Source organism: Poecilia latipinna, unplaced genomic scaffold (assembly GCF_001443285.1).
Source record: "Poecilia latipinna isolate Pla-1442-1.1 unplaced genomic scaffold, P_latipinna-1.0 Scaffold796, whole genome shotgun sequence".
NCBI classification, from domain to species: domain Eukaryota; kingdom Metazoa; phylum Chordata; class Actinopteri; order Cyprinodontiformes; family Poeciliidae; genus Poecilia; species Poecilia latipinna.
Genome location: NW_015113412.1, coordinates 170,440 through 188,314, shown reverse-complemented (window position 1 = coordinate 188,314; position 17,875 = coordinate 170,440). Strand labels below are relative to the sequence as shown.

The window sequence follows — 17,875 nt, the reverse complement described above, 5'->3', positions numbered from 1 at the left end:
AATATTATATTTTGTGCATATTTTATTCAAATGTTGTGCTTTATCCATAGGACCTGTTTTGTCCCTATTCTCAAGAATCATATGGTTTCTTGAGTCTTAACAGAAAACACTATCTGACTCGATCTTTTTGCATGTCCCTATGGTAATGAGGAGGAGGGCAAAGATCAGTGAATCTAATTATTATGTGTTACTCTATTGATCCCCTTATGGAAATCCTCTTTTTGCTTACCCTTGTGAGAAGGCATGTCAGAGTCCTAGGTCAGCTTGAGAAGTGCACTCCAGAGGCTGCAACAGTTTCATTGTGAGATTCAAGGACTCTTCAGCCCTGTGAATGTGCTTAGGTTGAAACTAGGTAGAAGAAAAATGTTCATCCTTATGTGTTCTGCTGTGTTACATATAAACATGACTATTGAGCAACTTGTACTTAATGTGTTTCACAAACACAAGTAGAATAAACAGTGCTTACTTCTTAATATGATGTCATTTTGTAGTCCATTAATTTAACATCAATCCATTCCAATTGATCCGAGCTGTCAAACAATGCATTTAGGTTCATTTTAGAGTTCAAACTGGTTGAAAAAGGTTATCCAAGACAACTCAGCAGATTGTATCCAGTCGCAAACTTTCAGTATTCACTCCTGGATGAGTGTGCAGCGTCAGTAGACAATTGTTTGTGGTGTGTTGTTGACTTTACAGCAATCCCTCAGAACGATCATGTATGGGAACAGTGGAGAGAAATAACTTCCTCTTCTGCTGAAGAAACATTCACCAGAATAAAAACCTGACTCAGAATGAACAGCTGCTGTGACCGACTGGGGTTTGAGAAGACAGAGCCAACACCCAAAGAAGAAACAGAAGCCCTAATGCAGGAGTACTTTCTAAGTTAATAGCAGTAGTTTATTGGCTTCGGCTAAACTCTGAGTCAGTTTTCCCACGTTTAGAGAGAAAAAGAGTACATATAGTGAGCCTCAACAAAAGCTCAGCCAATAGCTTTGTCTAGGAGAGAGGCAAGGTTAAACCCTGAAGGACAGAGCAATGTGTATCATCTGTAGAAGGAGAACGTCAAGTTGTTGGCAGCAGCAGCTCAGCAAATGTCCCCCTCCAGGATGGTGTCACATCTACAAATGCCAGATCAGATGTATGTTCTATGAACAGGAACAAAAAAAGAAAAGAGAAGTTAAAAGCTTTAATGGCAGCAAATATTGCAAAATTGGCAAGAAGCAGGAGAATGTAGCAGAGTGAAAAGTGGTCAGTTTGTCCTCCAGTATCTGAAGCCTATAGCAGCATTCGAGATAGCTGCTTTAACAGTAAGGTTTATCGAAAAGGAAAGTTTTAGGCCCAGTATTAAAAGTAAACAATTCCAAACTAACCCTCATTTTAAGTTGAATATCTTTGTAATTTTTTAAATGGAAAATTAAAAGGGCAGGATGTATTTTCCAGGCATGGTAAGCTCAGTTCCACCAGGTGTTTGCTAATTACTGCTGCCACTAGTCTGTAGAAGCTGTGTGGGGGAGAACAGATATTCTGTGAGGAAGTAGGTGGCGCTTTGTGAGATCAAGCGTTCAGGCACCCCCGAATGGCTGACAAGTGAGATTAAAGGATTTCTCAAACATGCATGAAAGATTCAAAGCAAAACTCCTGGTATGTTTTTGATGAGGGAATAACATCATAACATTATATAAAGCCCCCTCTCTCCTCTGCTCTGCTCTCTCCTCCACAGACAACACTGGGTTTTGACACAAACAACTGAAATGAATTGTTCAAAAGTCGCGCAAGCAAGAAAAAAGTTGCAAGAGCAGAGTTGAGCATGAACAGCAACAGATTTGAGAAGTTGTGTGGTGCAGTGGAAAAAAAAATATATGTAAATGCAAAATGTCAGTTATAGTTTATTTTCTACAACTTTATATTTGGAGTTTGTTTGGAAAGTTTTTTGAAGGTGACATTTTTACTTAAAGCCTCCAATTGATTTTACATGCATGTAACTATTTGCTACAAGTAAATAGTGGTACAAATTCAAATATCCAACTGTGCAAATTGGCTCTGCAAATGATTTGAAACATATCTACCTCCATGAGATGTTGCTATTCAATTTTATTCTGTAGAATAAGGTTCAATATCTATTTAAAAATTCCACCTAGAAATTGGAATCTTCCGATTTTAGATACTGCTTAATGAGAAAAAAAAAATCTTAAAAGGAATTGTGCCTGTGTATTAATATGAACCATTTATACCAGCAGCACGGTGTGCACTTTACTCTGCTCTTGAGAGAATCTTCAATGTCAGTGTGACCATCTGCACTAATTTCTTTTAGTAATGAGTAAGATTGTAGTTTGTGCCCCACTCACGCACGCACTGCATCCCGCTTCCCCACCGCTGCAGTCTTTGTATCTTGCACTTCCACAATCCATGTGACTTCTCTCTCCGTCCTATACACGAACGCAAAACAGATAGTTTGCAGCTAATGGTTTTCACTCATTCACAGATAATGCTCAAACAGCAGGGTGTGGTTTTTGTTTCTGTCTGGGCTGGTGGCATCAGCGGAGGCACAGTGCTGCAGTCACAGCAGCAGGTAAATTGGTAATTAGTAATCCTGTCTATTTATCTCCCCTGCAGTGTGGCTGGATTCTCTCTCCCGGTGAATATGCATGGCAGCAGCTCGCTTCTCTGAACCTCTGGTTTTGGGTTGTTGCATGGCAGACTTAAATAAACCTGGCTGTGCCGCTTTTATTTAATGAGCCCAATTGAGTATTTTTTGTGAACTATTACTCCAAGTCTCTCTGTGGCATTTCTAGGATTCATTGTGTTTATGGAAAATTCACTCCTCACAACGTAAACCTGAAAATTGAATGGATTTACCATAATAAATGACTCCAGATTCCCCTAATTCCTCACTGAAGAAGAAGAGCACATCTGCTTAAGAAAAAAGAATGAGCCTAAGTGATTCAGGTAGATGTATCCTTTTCCTGCACTTAAAGATGTAATTCTAATGCTCGCTGAGTTTAGAATAATTCCCTACTCTGTTATTGATTTAACACATGTAATGTCAATTCTACTCATTTTCCCTGATAGCACTATAAAACTAAAGTGGCTCCAATAAAATGAATGAATTATACATCCTTGGGAAAAACAAAGAAATCCAGTCTAGTGGTTGACCTACAGGTTAATTTTGCAGGAACTAATGGTCATGTTTTAAAGAAGCATTCTTTTTTTCAATTTTCTGTCACAATATTTTCCTATATAATGTTTTATGTTTAACATCTTTTTATTAATCAATCCCAAAAGTAGAATGATTCGTAAAAACGTAGTTGGTTGTGAAGCATGGCTCAGTCTTGTCAGCTTATCCTATTCCTGATGAAGGCCAGTGTGGGCATGGGCTTTTTTTCCCCCACACTGTGTACAACACACAGAGCATCCACTTCTCTTAGTCTTTGCATACAAATAAGCATAGGAAAACTTCTTCAGGATGCAACTGACAGATGTCTCTTTTTCAAGTGCTTGCACCTTCTCCAACTGAATGGATTCTTGGGTGGTGAGCATGTCAAACTCTGACACCGACTGGTCCCTGTCATAATGGACTTTATGAAATAAAAACCCATGCTGCTGTGCTGAGAGGACGTGCTGAGCAGCTCTCCCAGTGGGATGGCACTTCAATCAGGGACCAGTTCACTGACCATGTGTCACTGTGGGAAATGTGGGGCCTACGTCTCTCCATCACGCTCCCTGCCGGTGACAGATGGTGGATCGCTGGCTCTTGGTGTCCAGAGCTGGGTATGTGCCGGCTCACCCCTGCTGACTGCTTGGTGGGACTGGGAGGCCTGGCTGTGTCGGGCCTTTGCTGGGAGAAGGAGTGCCTTTGGGGTTCAGGTTTCTGTGTCCATGACCGGATTTGCCTTTGAGTAGCTGGTTGCCGGCAGAGCCTGTGGGCTCATTGCTGCAGCCCCCTGAAGCTTCTGCATTGCAGCTGCTGGGAGGATCCTGAAGCCTCTCCTCTGCTCCGTTGTGGGGAACTGGGATACAGTTGCCTCCGCGCTCCGGGGTCTGTGGATCTCGTGGCTCACTATTGAACACTCTTATGGAAAAATCTTTTATACACGAACCTTAAGAACACACATCTTACTCTAAACCTAACTGTTACCAGTACATGCTTTAGCTTAAACCTCAATTCACTCCATTCACTCTTTAGTCTTAAACCTAACCCATAACCTCTTGGCTACTTAGGACTTAACGACTAATTTGCAAGCCTTTTAAAAATTCAGATGAATCGGAAGCGTGTGATATTCTATGAAGAAATCAAGCTAAAAGGCAGACAATAATCTGCATAGGTGAGCCTCAGCAAAAACCATCTGCACTTAGCCTGAAGGGCCGAAGCTGCAGTTACCAGCTGAGAGCGAGTCGTCAGCCTGGCCTAAGAGCCAAGGAGCATGGAGGGTGGGAGCCTCCTTGGCTGGAAGCTATCGATGGCCTCAAAATAGTTATTAAGACACAGTCATATATCAGACATCCTGTGCATTAAGCAACAATCCAAGAGACATTAAGCCAACTCTATCAGATTTTATAAAGACACTTAACAACTAGAACCTACAGAGACATAAAGCATATCATTGATAATACATCTAACCAAACACGATATGAAGCTTTTCTCTTGACCGTAATCTTCTTATTCATAGCGTCCATATTAATTTCATGAAATCATAAGAAATATTAATGGGTATTAATGTTTTAGGACCATGCTAATATTTTTTTTATGTTTTATCATTACATAAAAACCCCTATTTCAGAAATGACAGATGGGTTTTCTTTCCCCCCCCCCCAAATATTTCTGTTTTTTTAATATTAATATACAAATATGTATGTACTTTTCTCAAAGTTCATAAACAACGGAGAAAAGCAACCTCTCACAGATTAGAGTGAATGTAAAGAAAAGTGTGTATGACATCAGATAATATTTCACCGAGTGGATACCTTAAAATGTCCTCCATGTTTCGAAGCCCAAAAATGTACCGAGATTCATTTCCAGAAAGTTTATTGGTGTTAGTTGTTATCTAAATCAAAAATCAATGCAGTTATTTTGGGAACTCTATCCAGAGCAAAAATAGCCAAGAGGCCTGCAACGGCAAAAACGGCACGTGGAACCAAATGCCTCAGATCAATAGGTTAGTGAATTATTCATGGTATCCTGGTGCAGCACCACTCTGAAAAAACCCGGTGTGCAGCTTTCCTGAAGCTTTGCTTGATGTAACGTTTGGTTAGTACGAGCGCAGATTTGAATAGAACATTTGTTCTCATCAGCTTTTCATAATCCTTGAATATCTCCAGGGTTTTAAATGTTGCACCTGATGACAAGTGACAACCCTCTCCAATAATCAGAGTGATATTAAGCAACACTGGAGCAGCAGACAGCGACCAATGCATTTTTCAGAAAGTGCACTTGCCCACACAACAATAAGCACACTGTCTACAAGACACGTCTTTTAGGACTGTCTGGTCTAAATCCTTCAAGACAAGAGGATCGGAGCATGAAAGCAGAACCGGCTTATTATCGTGACAATCTCTCAACAGCCTTTATTTTAAACGACAACACATGCTGATGCCTTTTATAATTAAAACTCAAGTGGCTCGGTTTCATTTGTTTTTTCAGGCACGGCTGTTCATTCTCTTCCACTTTCATGGCTGTTCAAATTGATTTAACTTTTTAAAATTGTCGCTACAAAATAGGTTAGCTACTGCAATCACAAAAGTTCTAATTAAAAGCAAAACGCAAATATATTCATAATTATATTGCTGTCCTACCAGTTTCATGGCTGATGTTACTTTTAAGCTGGCAGGGGGGGGAAAGTAACCATGAGAGAGAATGAGAAAGAGAGAGTGAGGAGGAAAAGAAAGGGGAGGAGAAAGAGAAAGAAAAAAGCCCTTCAGTGTGATCTAATTAGCTGTCTACCACAGAGGACACTGTACTCCGACATGTTCCCTGTCACAGCATCAATTAGCTGACCAGATCTTTAACTCGGCATCAGGACACCTATTTTACACACATGCACACACACGCATTCACACACGCACACACTCCTCTTTCTAGCTTCATGGGGACTTTGCATTGACTTCCCTTTTTTTTTTTTTTTTTTTTTTCCTGAACCTTAACCCTAACTTTAAACCTAGCCATTGCCAGTTCATGTCTAACTCTACATTAAATTCACACCTTAGTCCTAAACCTACGTAATCCATAACCCCAAAACAACACCTCTTGTTATGGGAGCCAGGGTTTGGATGAGACTCTTCTCACAACATAGTATTGTTGGAAAAACGTTCCTCACACTAAATCAAACGTAACAAATCAGATGTAATACTTGACAACAGAAACGGCCATTCTCACATATTTACATCACACTTACTTTTCACCACCAAAACTGATTAGAACTCTTCACACCTCCTGACATTTTGATCAAATCAAACAGATGGCTTCTGGAAATGCCAACTAACAGTGTTATTTGATCAGTTGAGCTTTGACTTAAAATAAAACCAATCACTGCGAACATACAGTTGAGTTCACAAAGGATTCGTAGCAATCACAGCGTTTTGTTTCACATAGCCTGGTTTTAGAAATCTCTTACAAATACATATCTAAAAAGTATTGTGTGATTATGTGTGAAGCTCCATTCACTTTGATACCCATGAATAAAATGAAGTGTAATCGACTACTCTTAGTAGAAGTCACCTAATTAATAAGTGAGTCCACCTTTATATACTTTAATCCCAGTATAAATCCAGGTGTTGTGCGATGGTCTCAGAGGTTTAGTAGAGTACGCAAGTCATAAAAAGCCTCCAAAAATGTCAAGAAACACATGGGACAGTGCAGGAATAATGTTGTGTGGTAGTTAAAAGCACTGCTAGGCTACAGAATAATATCACAAAACTTTGAACGTCTACTCAATCCATTATTTTGAAATAATAAAAAAAAAAAACAGCTTGGTGTAAGTTCAAACCTAAAAAGACGTGACTGTTCACCTGAGCTGACAGGTTAGACAAGGAGAGCATTAAAGAGAGAAGCAGCCAAGAGGCCCATGATACCTCTGATGCATTCTGGTTGGATAAGAAAACCTGCATCAAAACGATGGTGTGTGTACATTCAGTCTGACAGAACTTTAATTGTTTTGATAAGAAGGATGGAGACACAATTTTGCCTCTTGATATGCAAAGCACGCAGAAACATACGTTTAGTTATAACTTCAAAGGATTCACACAGGGAAGCTGAATACAAATCTATAATTCAATTGATTAACAATACAGTTAATAAAGCTCAAGTCTTGTTACTAAAATGAATCTAGCAAAGTTTTATGCACCTTATTTCCCTCTCAGTACGATTCAGTTCTTCTTGTTTTTACTGTACTTGTAGCCAGGTCAGAGTGATCTCTTGGAGCCAACCATCCGCCCTATGAAAACTGTGTATTTTTTTCTTATTCTCCGATCTCGGCATGATCTTGAGCAAGTAATAATTTCACTTCTAGAAGTTACAATCGAAGTCATTTGTCTCATATAAAGTAAAATTATCTCATTTCACACATACTTCTGTGTATAAATGATAAATGATTTCTTTACCTGCAAAAAGTAAAGCGATTACAATGATATATAAAGGGATAGAAAAAAACGGATTACTGATAGCAGTGTTTGATACATCTTCTATAAAGAATCTACCTTTGTAGACGTCTAAACTGCATATATTCCGGAAAGTCAACTACAAATCTACTTTCTTGCTTCATCGAAACACTCTACAAAAAAAAAAAAAAAAAAAGACATATATATTATCTGTTTTCAAGTGTCATAATGTAGTTTGTATCCAGTTCTTTATAATATTACATCCTTTAGCTCTTATTTACAACTTTATTTTGTGTTCTTGACATTTGCATCCTAGTTAAACTGTCAATAAAGAAGCTGCAGCTTGTTGTTGGTCCAGACTAAGGCCACTTTCACCATCTACTAAAACACAGATTTTTTTAAAGCTTCAGGCATCAACATTTTCCATGTTTTTTTTTTTTTTTTTTTTTTTTAAATAGTTTACAATCCCATTGACCATGTCTTTTTTCAGTAAGCAATTTACTTCTTGTTATTTTTTGGACAAATTGTATCTCATATCTACACTATGGTCACCTGTTTCATTTATTTTTCTGAGGAGTCAATAAATTTGTTCAACAAATTAAGATGATTTTTGATCTGATACCTAATTTCCTTTTTATGCACAAATATAGATTCTCCATGGCCAAGAACATCTTTATTAATGTTAGTATTAATCTGTTCATTGCATGAATTTGAGTCCCATTTATGCATAATCTTATGTGTCTTAAATATTTAGTATTTAAATTGTAGCAGCACTGTAAGGCCAGTGGAAAGTGCATGCACCTTCACAGCTTATTATTGTCAGTGAATCTAAAAAAGTGCTTGATGGAGATGCTTGGGTATGCAAGTAAAAAATATTGTCTGGTGCATCATTTTGGAAGAATACAAGGTTCTAAGAAAATGTTATATTTTTTAATTAAGCACTTATCTATAGGATTGAAGAGAAATATCCAATAAAAAAAATACACTGTGTTCAAGATATCTGGTGGTTGGAGAAGTATATAAAAACACAAAATCTTAGAACTGACTTCTGTGAGTTTTATGTGGGAGGAGAAGAAATGACCTGAAGTGGAGAGGAACTAAGTTTGGAAGAAAGTTGTTAGAAAACAGACAGATAAAAACAATGGAGGGGAGAGACACCGTTTTATAGACTAAAGAGGATCTTAACTTGCAGTTGCTTTGGGGTAAATACTGGTTCATAAGTGCAACAGGGCAGCTTTCTTATCACACATGCTGAGTGTTAGTTTAAGTAGTTTAAAAAATATAAAGAAGTGGTAAAAAATGTTGGCAGGATTCATGGTGACCTCAGTTCTCTGGTTGCAGTGAAAATGCTTATCTTGTTGCCGAACCAGAAAATGTTTGGGAAAGATCTCATAGCACTAAAAACTAAATCACAGTTGATGACATGTGAATGTGCAATCAAACAAATTTACTCACTGTTAATTCGGTATATAGTTCTAATGTCAGAGCAAGAGAAACAATAAAACAAAAAACTTTGAATATAGCTAAAGCTTTTGAGGCTTTTTAGAGCACATTTGTTGCCTTAGATCAGATCAGTTCTCAGCAATACTTTTAAGTTAGATTATTAGTTTTTAAAGTTTTGACATTGACATGTCAGTTTTATTGTCAATATGCAATGATGTTTTCATATAATTTTAATGCTCTGCTCAATAGGTGGCAAACATTATCAAACTGAATGCCATTTATTTTGACTGACAGCTGGCAGGCTTTTGTTTGATGTCTACCATCACATAAAAATGATCATATAAGTAAATGCAGACATTTTATTGCACTAAAGACAAAAACAAATAATAATAAAACAAAAAAACAATCTTTGAGCTGCTAGAAAAAGAAGAGACCATGTAGCCATTTGAACCTTTTAAAATATCTTGCATTCCTCTACAAGGACTTCCTTTTGGTTACAAAATTAATTTTAACGTTTTCTCTCATTTGAACGACATTAAATTGCATCAGAAAAACAAAAAGCAAAACAGAGTCACTGACATTGTTTCAGGCACAAAATATGGTAATAAAAATTGATAATAACTATGATTTGGATTACATAAGCCTGTTAAATTCAAAGCTCTGTTAATGGCATTTTTGCCCTAAAGAGGTGTAGTGGAGGAAATGTCTTGTTTCTTTATTATTAAACACGCCCTCTCTTTCAGTGTGCTCTCAACCATACCCGCTGGTACAGCTGCTGTATCTGCCCATGATCTTCTGAGTTATTTTCTGCAACTAAACCTAATCCCTTCTGAAAGGGTAAGATTTCATTTTGCTCCTCTCTCTGTTCTCGATGCAATGCATCGGTGCTTGGGGCTGGGGTATCTGCTTGGTCACACGAACATGACAGCTATCTCTTGATCTAAATGATGATCTTGCCATTCATCTCATGCGAAGCCTGCTTTATTGCATATACATGGCAAATATCCTGATGGAGGGTTGAAAAAAGTCAGTGCTTTACAAAGTGGAAAATACAAATGTCAGTCTGGAGGCATTTGGTCAGATTTTCATGAAATGACTACTTTATTTATCCCATTTTCAGGCAAGCATTCACTTTGGAAGTGAATCAAATTCTCTTTTACTTGTTTAGCCATTGACAAAATTAGACAAATGCAGTGCCTTGTCAAAGAAGTCAGAGTACTTTGGTGTTTTCTTTTACATAAAGCACATTCTTCATAGCATTGTGTAGATAGGTTAACAGTGAGCAATATCACTGTGATTATTTTCTATTCAAAATGACATTAATTTCTTTGGCCAAAACCTAAAACATTGAGAAAGTAGCCTTACAGCAGTCTAATCTAAATAATCCCAAATATTGTCACTGCTGTTTTATTGTGGGTACAAACCTCTTGTACCCACAAACTGTGAGATTTTAATCAAATAAAAAAAAATGAATCAAAATCATAGTTTAGTATTTTAAGAAATAATTTAACAACATATTTTTGCTATAACTAATTCATTCGTTGGGTTTGTACAAGAGAATGAGACATTTTCACCTTGCTCATGAGCAACTGGCATTTCAGTGACTAGTATGGATTTTAAAAAAGGTTTGTTCTGATAAAGTGGTTCTCAGGTGCATTTCCAGCCTACTTGGCAATATCTCAGAAAACTTTTCCAAACAGATGCTGAATCATTTGCATCTTCTCAGAGGGTGAAGCCTGAAGCCCAGTAAAAGTTCTTTTGTACCAGTCTTATTTTGCTGGTAGTTTCTCTCCATTGGTGGTTGATTGTGGCTACTCTGTGCTGAGAGGCAGTCTATTTTCCCTTCCCTCAGAAATGTATTTTTTCTATTCACTTTCAGTCAGTTCCTTTTTAATGTTTCTCACACTCAAATGCCCAGTCAGACACTGTGTGAACAGAGTCAAGAACAAATTTTAAAAGCATCTCTATGGTTCATTTTGTTTGAATTGCACTGATTAACAAAGCATATTTTTTTTGTTCTAAACTCTAACAACATAAGCAAAGACGGCTAAGTAAATAAGTGTATTTAAACTTATGTATAAACAGATCAAAAATCACCTGGACACACACTTTCTAAGAATAGGAATGGATTTGTAACCCTTAGCAGACTGATAGATGGAAATGACCCCATCTTATCAGACAGCTTTGTAAAAGTTTTATCTTACCACTGTGCAACTTTTTTTCTTTTCTTTTCCTCTGAAGAAAAAAAAAAATTTCTGGTACATTTCTGAGCTACAACTGGACTTGACATTGGAAACGGAGGAGTGCATCATCGACGTCAGGAGATGTGACAGATACTGATGGGTTTGTGTATATTCACACAATTCTTTAGTGTTCCCACAAAACTCGGCAGCACAATGTTTTGGCATATTTCCAACAAAACAGGCAAGCAAACAAGCAAAAAATACATGTTTTTCTTGAGGATGGTCATGACAAAAAATGTGAATCACTTCCTACATCCACTTGTACTATCAATACAGTTTTTTTTTTTTTCCATTAGCATCATTTTTCTATAGGCGGTGAAAAGGAAATACAATTCAAGAATATGTTTTTGACACACTATCATTGTCAATAAATTAATTTTGATATGCATTTACATTATTCGTGGTAAAATAAATAACCGGGAGGAGATCCTTGGGTAATATCTTGATTGTACAGGTCAAGCCCTAAGCTGTGTAATAAAACATTGATGGACGGAAAAGTAAGTTACATTATACTTTATAAAAAAAACAAAAAAACAAACTAAACTAGTTCAGGTCTAGGGAATTACCATTACTATACTCACTGTTCCTGTCTCCATTTTTTTTTTTTTGCTCACCACCTACAAGATATGATGACCATTAGTGCTTTGCCATTTAATGGAGGCTCTGGTAGGTAAACAACTGATACACTGTAAGATTGAAAAGGTGTGACTTGTGAGAAGAAAACAAAACTTACAAGACTGGAATAAAATAAATCAGTAGACCTAACTTATTACAAAAGCAACACAACCACGATGATCTCGGCACACCTTATACTCCGTGCATCAGATCACGTGCTTTCTTTGTGAAATCTTCATGAATAACCCAGATACAATTAGGAACTTGTGATTCAGTTTGTCACAAGTGACTCAAGAACCGGGTTCCAATGCAACCAGTTCATAAATGCTGCCAAATTCATTATCACTGACAAATGAAAGGGGAAAACAAAGAGTGAAAGAGCAGGAAACAACGACAGAGGGAGACTGATGGCATTTTAAGGAGCTCATTAATTTAGACTGATAGACTCTAATTAAAGGTTGCTGGTAAATGAAGAAAAGTACACTTTCCTTTAATTTGAGAACCATCAAGACCTTCTATCCTTGGTTCAAAATATTTGGCAGGGAGCAGAGAACAACAGGCCCCTTTGTTTTCCAGTTTCTGAAACTATCCTTACCCAGTTTCATGATTTTAATTGTTTTCCTACCTCACAACCCATTTAATCTTCATCTGTCTATTTCTTTGAATCTCTCTCCTTCTTTCTCAACCCTTCTGCAGTAATGACTAATATAACGTGCTCTGACTGTGGAGTGTTTTTCATCTGTAAACATGGTATTTTCTGGGAGGTAGGTGAAAGATGGCTGCCACTAGACAGAAGTAAATAGAGACCGAACAGTCTGCTTTTCAATCAGGAGCAGACAAAAGAAGACCAAGAAACACGAATACAACAGTATTCACAAGAGAAACACGTTACTGTGTGGTATGTTTTTAAAAACTTGACAAAAATTAAACACCAATAACGTTCCAAATATTTGCTTTTGCTTTGACAAGAAAAACAGCCCATGTTTCCTCTAACACCCTAAAATGGAAATGGTGTCAAACTTTACACCCATTCCGCCATCCTTGTTGTTTCAGATCATTTTTCCAATTACTGTCACGTAATATTATGTGTGACAGCTCTGTGTACTCCAGTTATCACTAACCAGAACAGCCTCAATACAAGCTGTCATATTCAGCATCCCTCTAAGTGAAAATGGTATACTTTGTGAAAATGTGTTTTTTATTTTCCATGTGAGAAGCAAATGAAGCATTGTGTTATTTGGTTGTGTCCCCTCACTGTGCTTAATACTTGAAGCTGCTCCACTGATTTGTCTGCAGCACGTTCCCTTTACAGCATGTACTGGGGAGCACATCATCTCATTATTCTACAATACATCTTTGAAGGAGAATGTTTAAGGGGATTTCACCACAGGACCCAACAACACACCGACACAGTTGGTAATGCTGTCAGAGATAATGCTCTATCCCCTATTGAAATATATGTCATGTATTACTGATGGGCAAGACAGCAGCAAACCAAAACTCTTAAAAGTTGGTTGGCAGTACACTGCTTTATTTGCACTGGGGGATTGTGAATGGCAATAGTTATTTGAGCTTCAGGAAGGGATCTGCTATCATTCGGCCCAACCCAGATTTACATTTACATTTTTGTTTCTTTTCTCTCTTTTGTTGCGATTTCTAATAGAAATCACTGGTGTGCAACTTTAAATGGCAGACGGAGGAACCTTGTGGCTGTGCCAATGAGAGTTCACACATGACTACCATAGAAGAGCCCAAAGTCAGTCGCCCTTCTAACTCAATATTTGTATGTATTTTCATTAAAAACTTTACTGTTTAGTTACAAATGACTTGTCAAAACACGCTGCAGGTGCATAAAGTTTTGGCTTCCATCTGCTGCCGGTTGCAACAGTGGTAATTATGTGGTATCTCTTTGAGACAGCCTAAGTTACCGATTTGTGATGTCACAAGTAGGTGTCATGTGATGGCTGGTGAAAATGTGGATGCTAAGAGGGACTTTGTAATTTAATCTCCCTAACTAATGTTCATGTACAAATAAGCAACAGCTGTTTAAACAAGCCAGGTAAGGTTGGTGAAAAGCTTTTAAGTAAAGGACACACACTGTGGGATTCCCAGTACCAGTGCGGTCATGAGTTTTTGACTGTCCTGCTGAATATTCCTGTCCTCTCAACCATTAAATACGAATCCAACCTACACTAGAAGGTGCATTAAGCTTTGCACATAGAAAATGTAGAAATAAAATGACTCAAATCAAATAAATCTCAAAATATAAAAGGTTTTTAAAACATTTTTTTCCCGTCCTTTGGTTGCCCATTAGAGTGGGAAGTTTGAAAATGACCACAGACTGCTAATTTAGGAGCTTCACATGCTTTCAAGCAACAAATGCAGAAATTTTTCGAGCTTCTGAAGATAAACCACCATTTCAACAAACTCTGTGCCTTTTTCTCTTATCAGTCCAGTTCACTGTATCTTGATGTCATTATTCATTCCCTGCTTTCACAAATCTAATATTCGGGAAAATGGTTCAGTGACTTGCCACAGTCGTTAAAATGATAAAGACGACAGAGTCAAACATGTCTGTTAGAATCAGGATGAGTCTAGTGGAAGGAATGGCGTTCGTATAGATGACCCTTTGCTACGGCTCGTCCTCCTTGTAGGCTGTGAGAAACTCGCATGTAAGCCAAAAGCATTGTGAAAAGCAAGTCATTTTAATTTGATCCCACTTTTGGTCCAAAACAAGCTTTGGTCAGGCAAAGCTCTGACAGCTCGGGCTGCAATGGGATCACAGCAATTCATCCCATAGCAAAAGAACCACTTATGGTTGTTAAGAGTAAGTGGGATAAACTTATAAGCACCTTTCTAGTTACACTGACCACCACTCAAAGCACTCTCACACATTTATGCATTCATGCACCAATACAGAAATTTTATAACTTTGAACTGAGTGGCTCGCCCAAAGAGGCATTATTATGTGGCGGGGGGGTGTAAATGGAGTCAAACCCATAACTTTCTGACGTCGAAACAGATGCTGCGCCAATTGTCACAGCCATCAGAGTTGTAGGCTGAGGTTTCTATGAATTAGAAATGTGTACTACAGAAAACATCAGACCCCCTTGTTCTCAGGAGTTTTGCTGTGTTATTGAGTCCTTGGTGTGTGTGTACTATACATCTGCATTATTTCCATGAGCAAAAAAGCTTTTCTTTGTTTTATTCCTACTTGCCTGTAATGGAGTTATAATGTTACGCTCTTCTTGGCAACCAACTTGATTCAATTCAGCTTAATTTATGTGTAATTTTGAATGACAGAATCATATTTTTGGGAAATTGTGGTCTCAAAATGTGTAAAAACTGTTTTGAATGACAGACTTCTCCCTGGGAACATTTAAAAACTCTCTGCACTATTATAACCCGAAAAAGGACAATGTTTTGTTGTAACTGTAAGCTGATAGGGAAAGAACGTCACAAACAGGGTGACACATGGAAAACATTAAAAGGTGATAAAGCGTGTGAAAAACGCAGCACTCTCCTTGGCAATCATCATTTTTAAAGGTTTATTCTCAGCCAAAGACATTTATGAAATCTGTCTAGAAGATGTGCTTTCATTTCTGAATGCTAAAATTTCTTTTCACAGTCGAACTGTACAACTCCTATTTTTGTTCTTGGCTTTAATTTTTGGATAGAGAAGTATTTATTAAATGTGCAAGAATTCATAACAATGTGCATCACTAAGCGTTTAGTCAAGCAAGACCATGTTTAATAATCCTCATGTTTATTTCAGATTAGTGAATTTATTCTCATACTGACACTAAGATGGCACAAGCTAATAAGCTTTTCAGGATAAATGAATTGAAATATTTTCCCTAGGGTGTTAATAATGAGTCTAAATTTCTATAATTTCTTCCAGCGACAGTTGTTTTTATATATGTATGATTTACAATATGCCTTCTATTTTCCTTGGTGGTGTACGTAGAGCTAATTTTCCACTTCTGTTTTCCACTCGACTCTAAGTTTGCGTAAGAGCCTTATTTATAAGGTCACTGTCTCGGTGTTTGGCACCTCCACCAAACCTTGTTTTTATGACATACCGTTTTTGGTTTGCCATAATTCCTACCTGGTATGAACATGACTGTCTTACTGATATTATACATGTCTATTTTTAGAAAATGATACCTGAATTGTACAGAAGGATAGCTGAAGTCACCGACCAATCTCTCACAAGTCAGCAGACAGTAGGTGACAGTTTTGTTTGTGTGTCCACGTGTGTCAATTTGTTCCCTCTAATTCATGCCAGTATCTTCCACATCGTGTGTGTAAAACAGTGAAACCATGAGGGTTTTGAAACAATTTGAGGTGAAGTAATGTCATGTTTTTTTTTTCTCATGTTCTACTTCATTATTACAAAAAAAGCAAACAAAAAAAAACAATTATGTTTACATCTAAAGTTGAGAGTTTTTTTTTTTTACATTAAGTTAGTAAAGAAACTAACCACTCCTAAAAATTGTGTGATCCATGTTTTTTTTATCATTCCACCTCTGCCAGCATCAGTAGTTGTCTGCTCCAGAGGTGTAAAAAACAAGTTAAAAAGAACAAATATAAGTGATTAAATCCAACTCTCCCATGAAATTGTAATGTACGGAGAGCTTATCTTGGAGAAGAAATCATACATACTAATTAAGCTTACTATAGTTTTACAAATAATTATTTCTTCAAATAATTCAGAGTTAAGATGAAGCTGAATTAAAAACAAGCAATACTGGGAAATACAGGGAACTGTTGAAGATTTAATAACATTTCTGGTGTTGGAGAATTGCTAAGGCTTTTATTGTTTAAAATTTATGTCCAGTGGAGATATTATATATCATCTTAACACATTTTATGATGTTAAGCTGAGCTGTGATTAAAGTTAGTGACCAAATTAACATAAATAGTATGTATCTAAAATGCAACAAGAGTTGCTGAGTTTCTTTTCTGCCATGTCATCACTGTAGCTCAGAAGGAACTGAAAAAAAAAAATCACTCCAGAACAAGTGCTTGAATGTAATTTTGGCTTCTGCTTGAATAATTTACATGACTACAAATTACAGCATCCTGCACACTAAAGTAAACCCTTAAAGAAAGCTAATTAGCAGCATTTACCATGGTTTAGACATTGGATAGTTTGTGTCCTCAGATAATGCAATGAGGACATTTTCAACTTTTATATATTTAGGATCTTGGAAATGTGGATGTTTTCTATGCAAAAATAAATTGTATCTTAAAGTGGCATCAATGTACTTTTCTATTTAATTGTTTATTCATGCATTTCAACACAGTAAATGTCATATTTGAACAATTTTCACCTGCTCTGTCATTTTAGGAGCATCAGTAAAACATTAATAAAACTTGAAAAATAATTTGTTATTTTTCTGTAAAAAAATAAATTGCACATTCCAGTCTTTTATGTAATAAAACCATGACACAGATTCATAAATAAAGCATAATAAGGACATGAATTCCCCTCATTTTCTTCAAAGTTGGCTTTATTCCACCAAAAGCAAAAAATAATCTCTCAATGTCACCCAAATTGCACAATACTGCATTATTCATTACAATGCACAGAGGATCAAAGATTACTCCCAATTGCAACATTAGGCGTTTACTATAATAGCCCCAGAAATACAGCAAGCCATTGCGGTGTTATATCAGCTCTGGGATAGGGATCGCTGTGAAAATGTTTCATTACGGAGGTAGCGGCATGACACTGGCCAAATTAGTTGTCGGATACTAAAGCTGCTACATAGTATTTTGTTCAGCATAGCATCTATGAAGTACTTATGAAGCATAGCTTTTTTGTTATGCTATAAAGACTAATTACAGTTAAGACAAAATGTGTGCGCGAATATACACAGCTGAAGAGATTAAAAAAGTTTTTATGCCTGTTTTGAGATACACACACACACACACATATATATATATATATATATATATATATATATATATATATATAT

At 36.9% G+C, this 17,875-nt stretch overlaps 1 long non-coding RNA gene across 1 annotated transcript in view; it reads right to left on the bottom strand.

Annotated features, from left to right (window-relative positions):
• Window positions 1-867: 867 nt before the first annotated feature.
• Window positions 868-17,875, bottom strand: part of LOC106956201 (uncharacterized) — a 66,654-nt gene continuing 49,646 nt past the window's right edge. Inside the window, exons 2-3 of the long non-coding RNA XR_001426731.1 lie at window positions 2,346-2,426; window positions 868-1,145 (exon numbers count right to left, since the gene is read on the bottom strand). This is a non-coding gene — a long non-coding RNA (uncharacterized LOC106956201). The remainder of the gene's footprint in view (window positions 1,146-2,345; window positions 2,427-17,875) is intronic.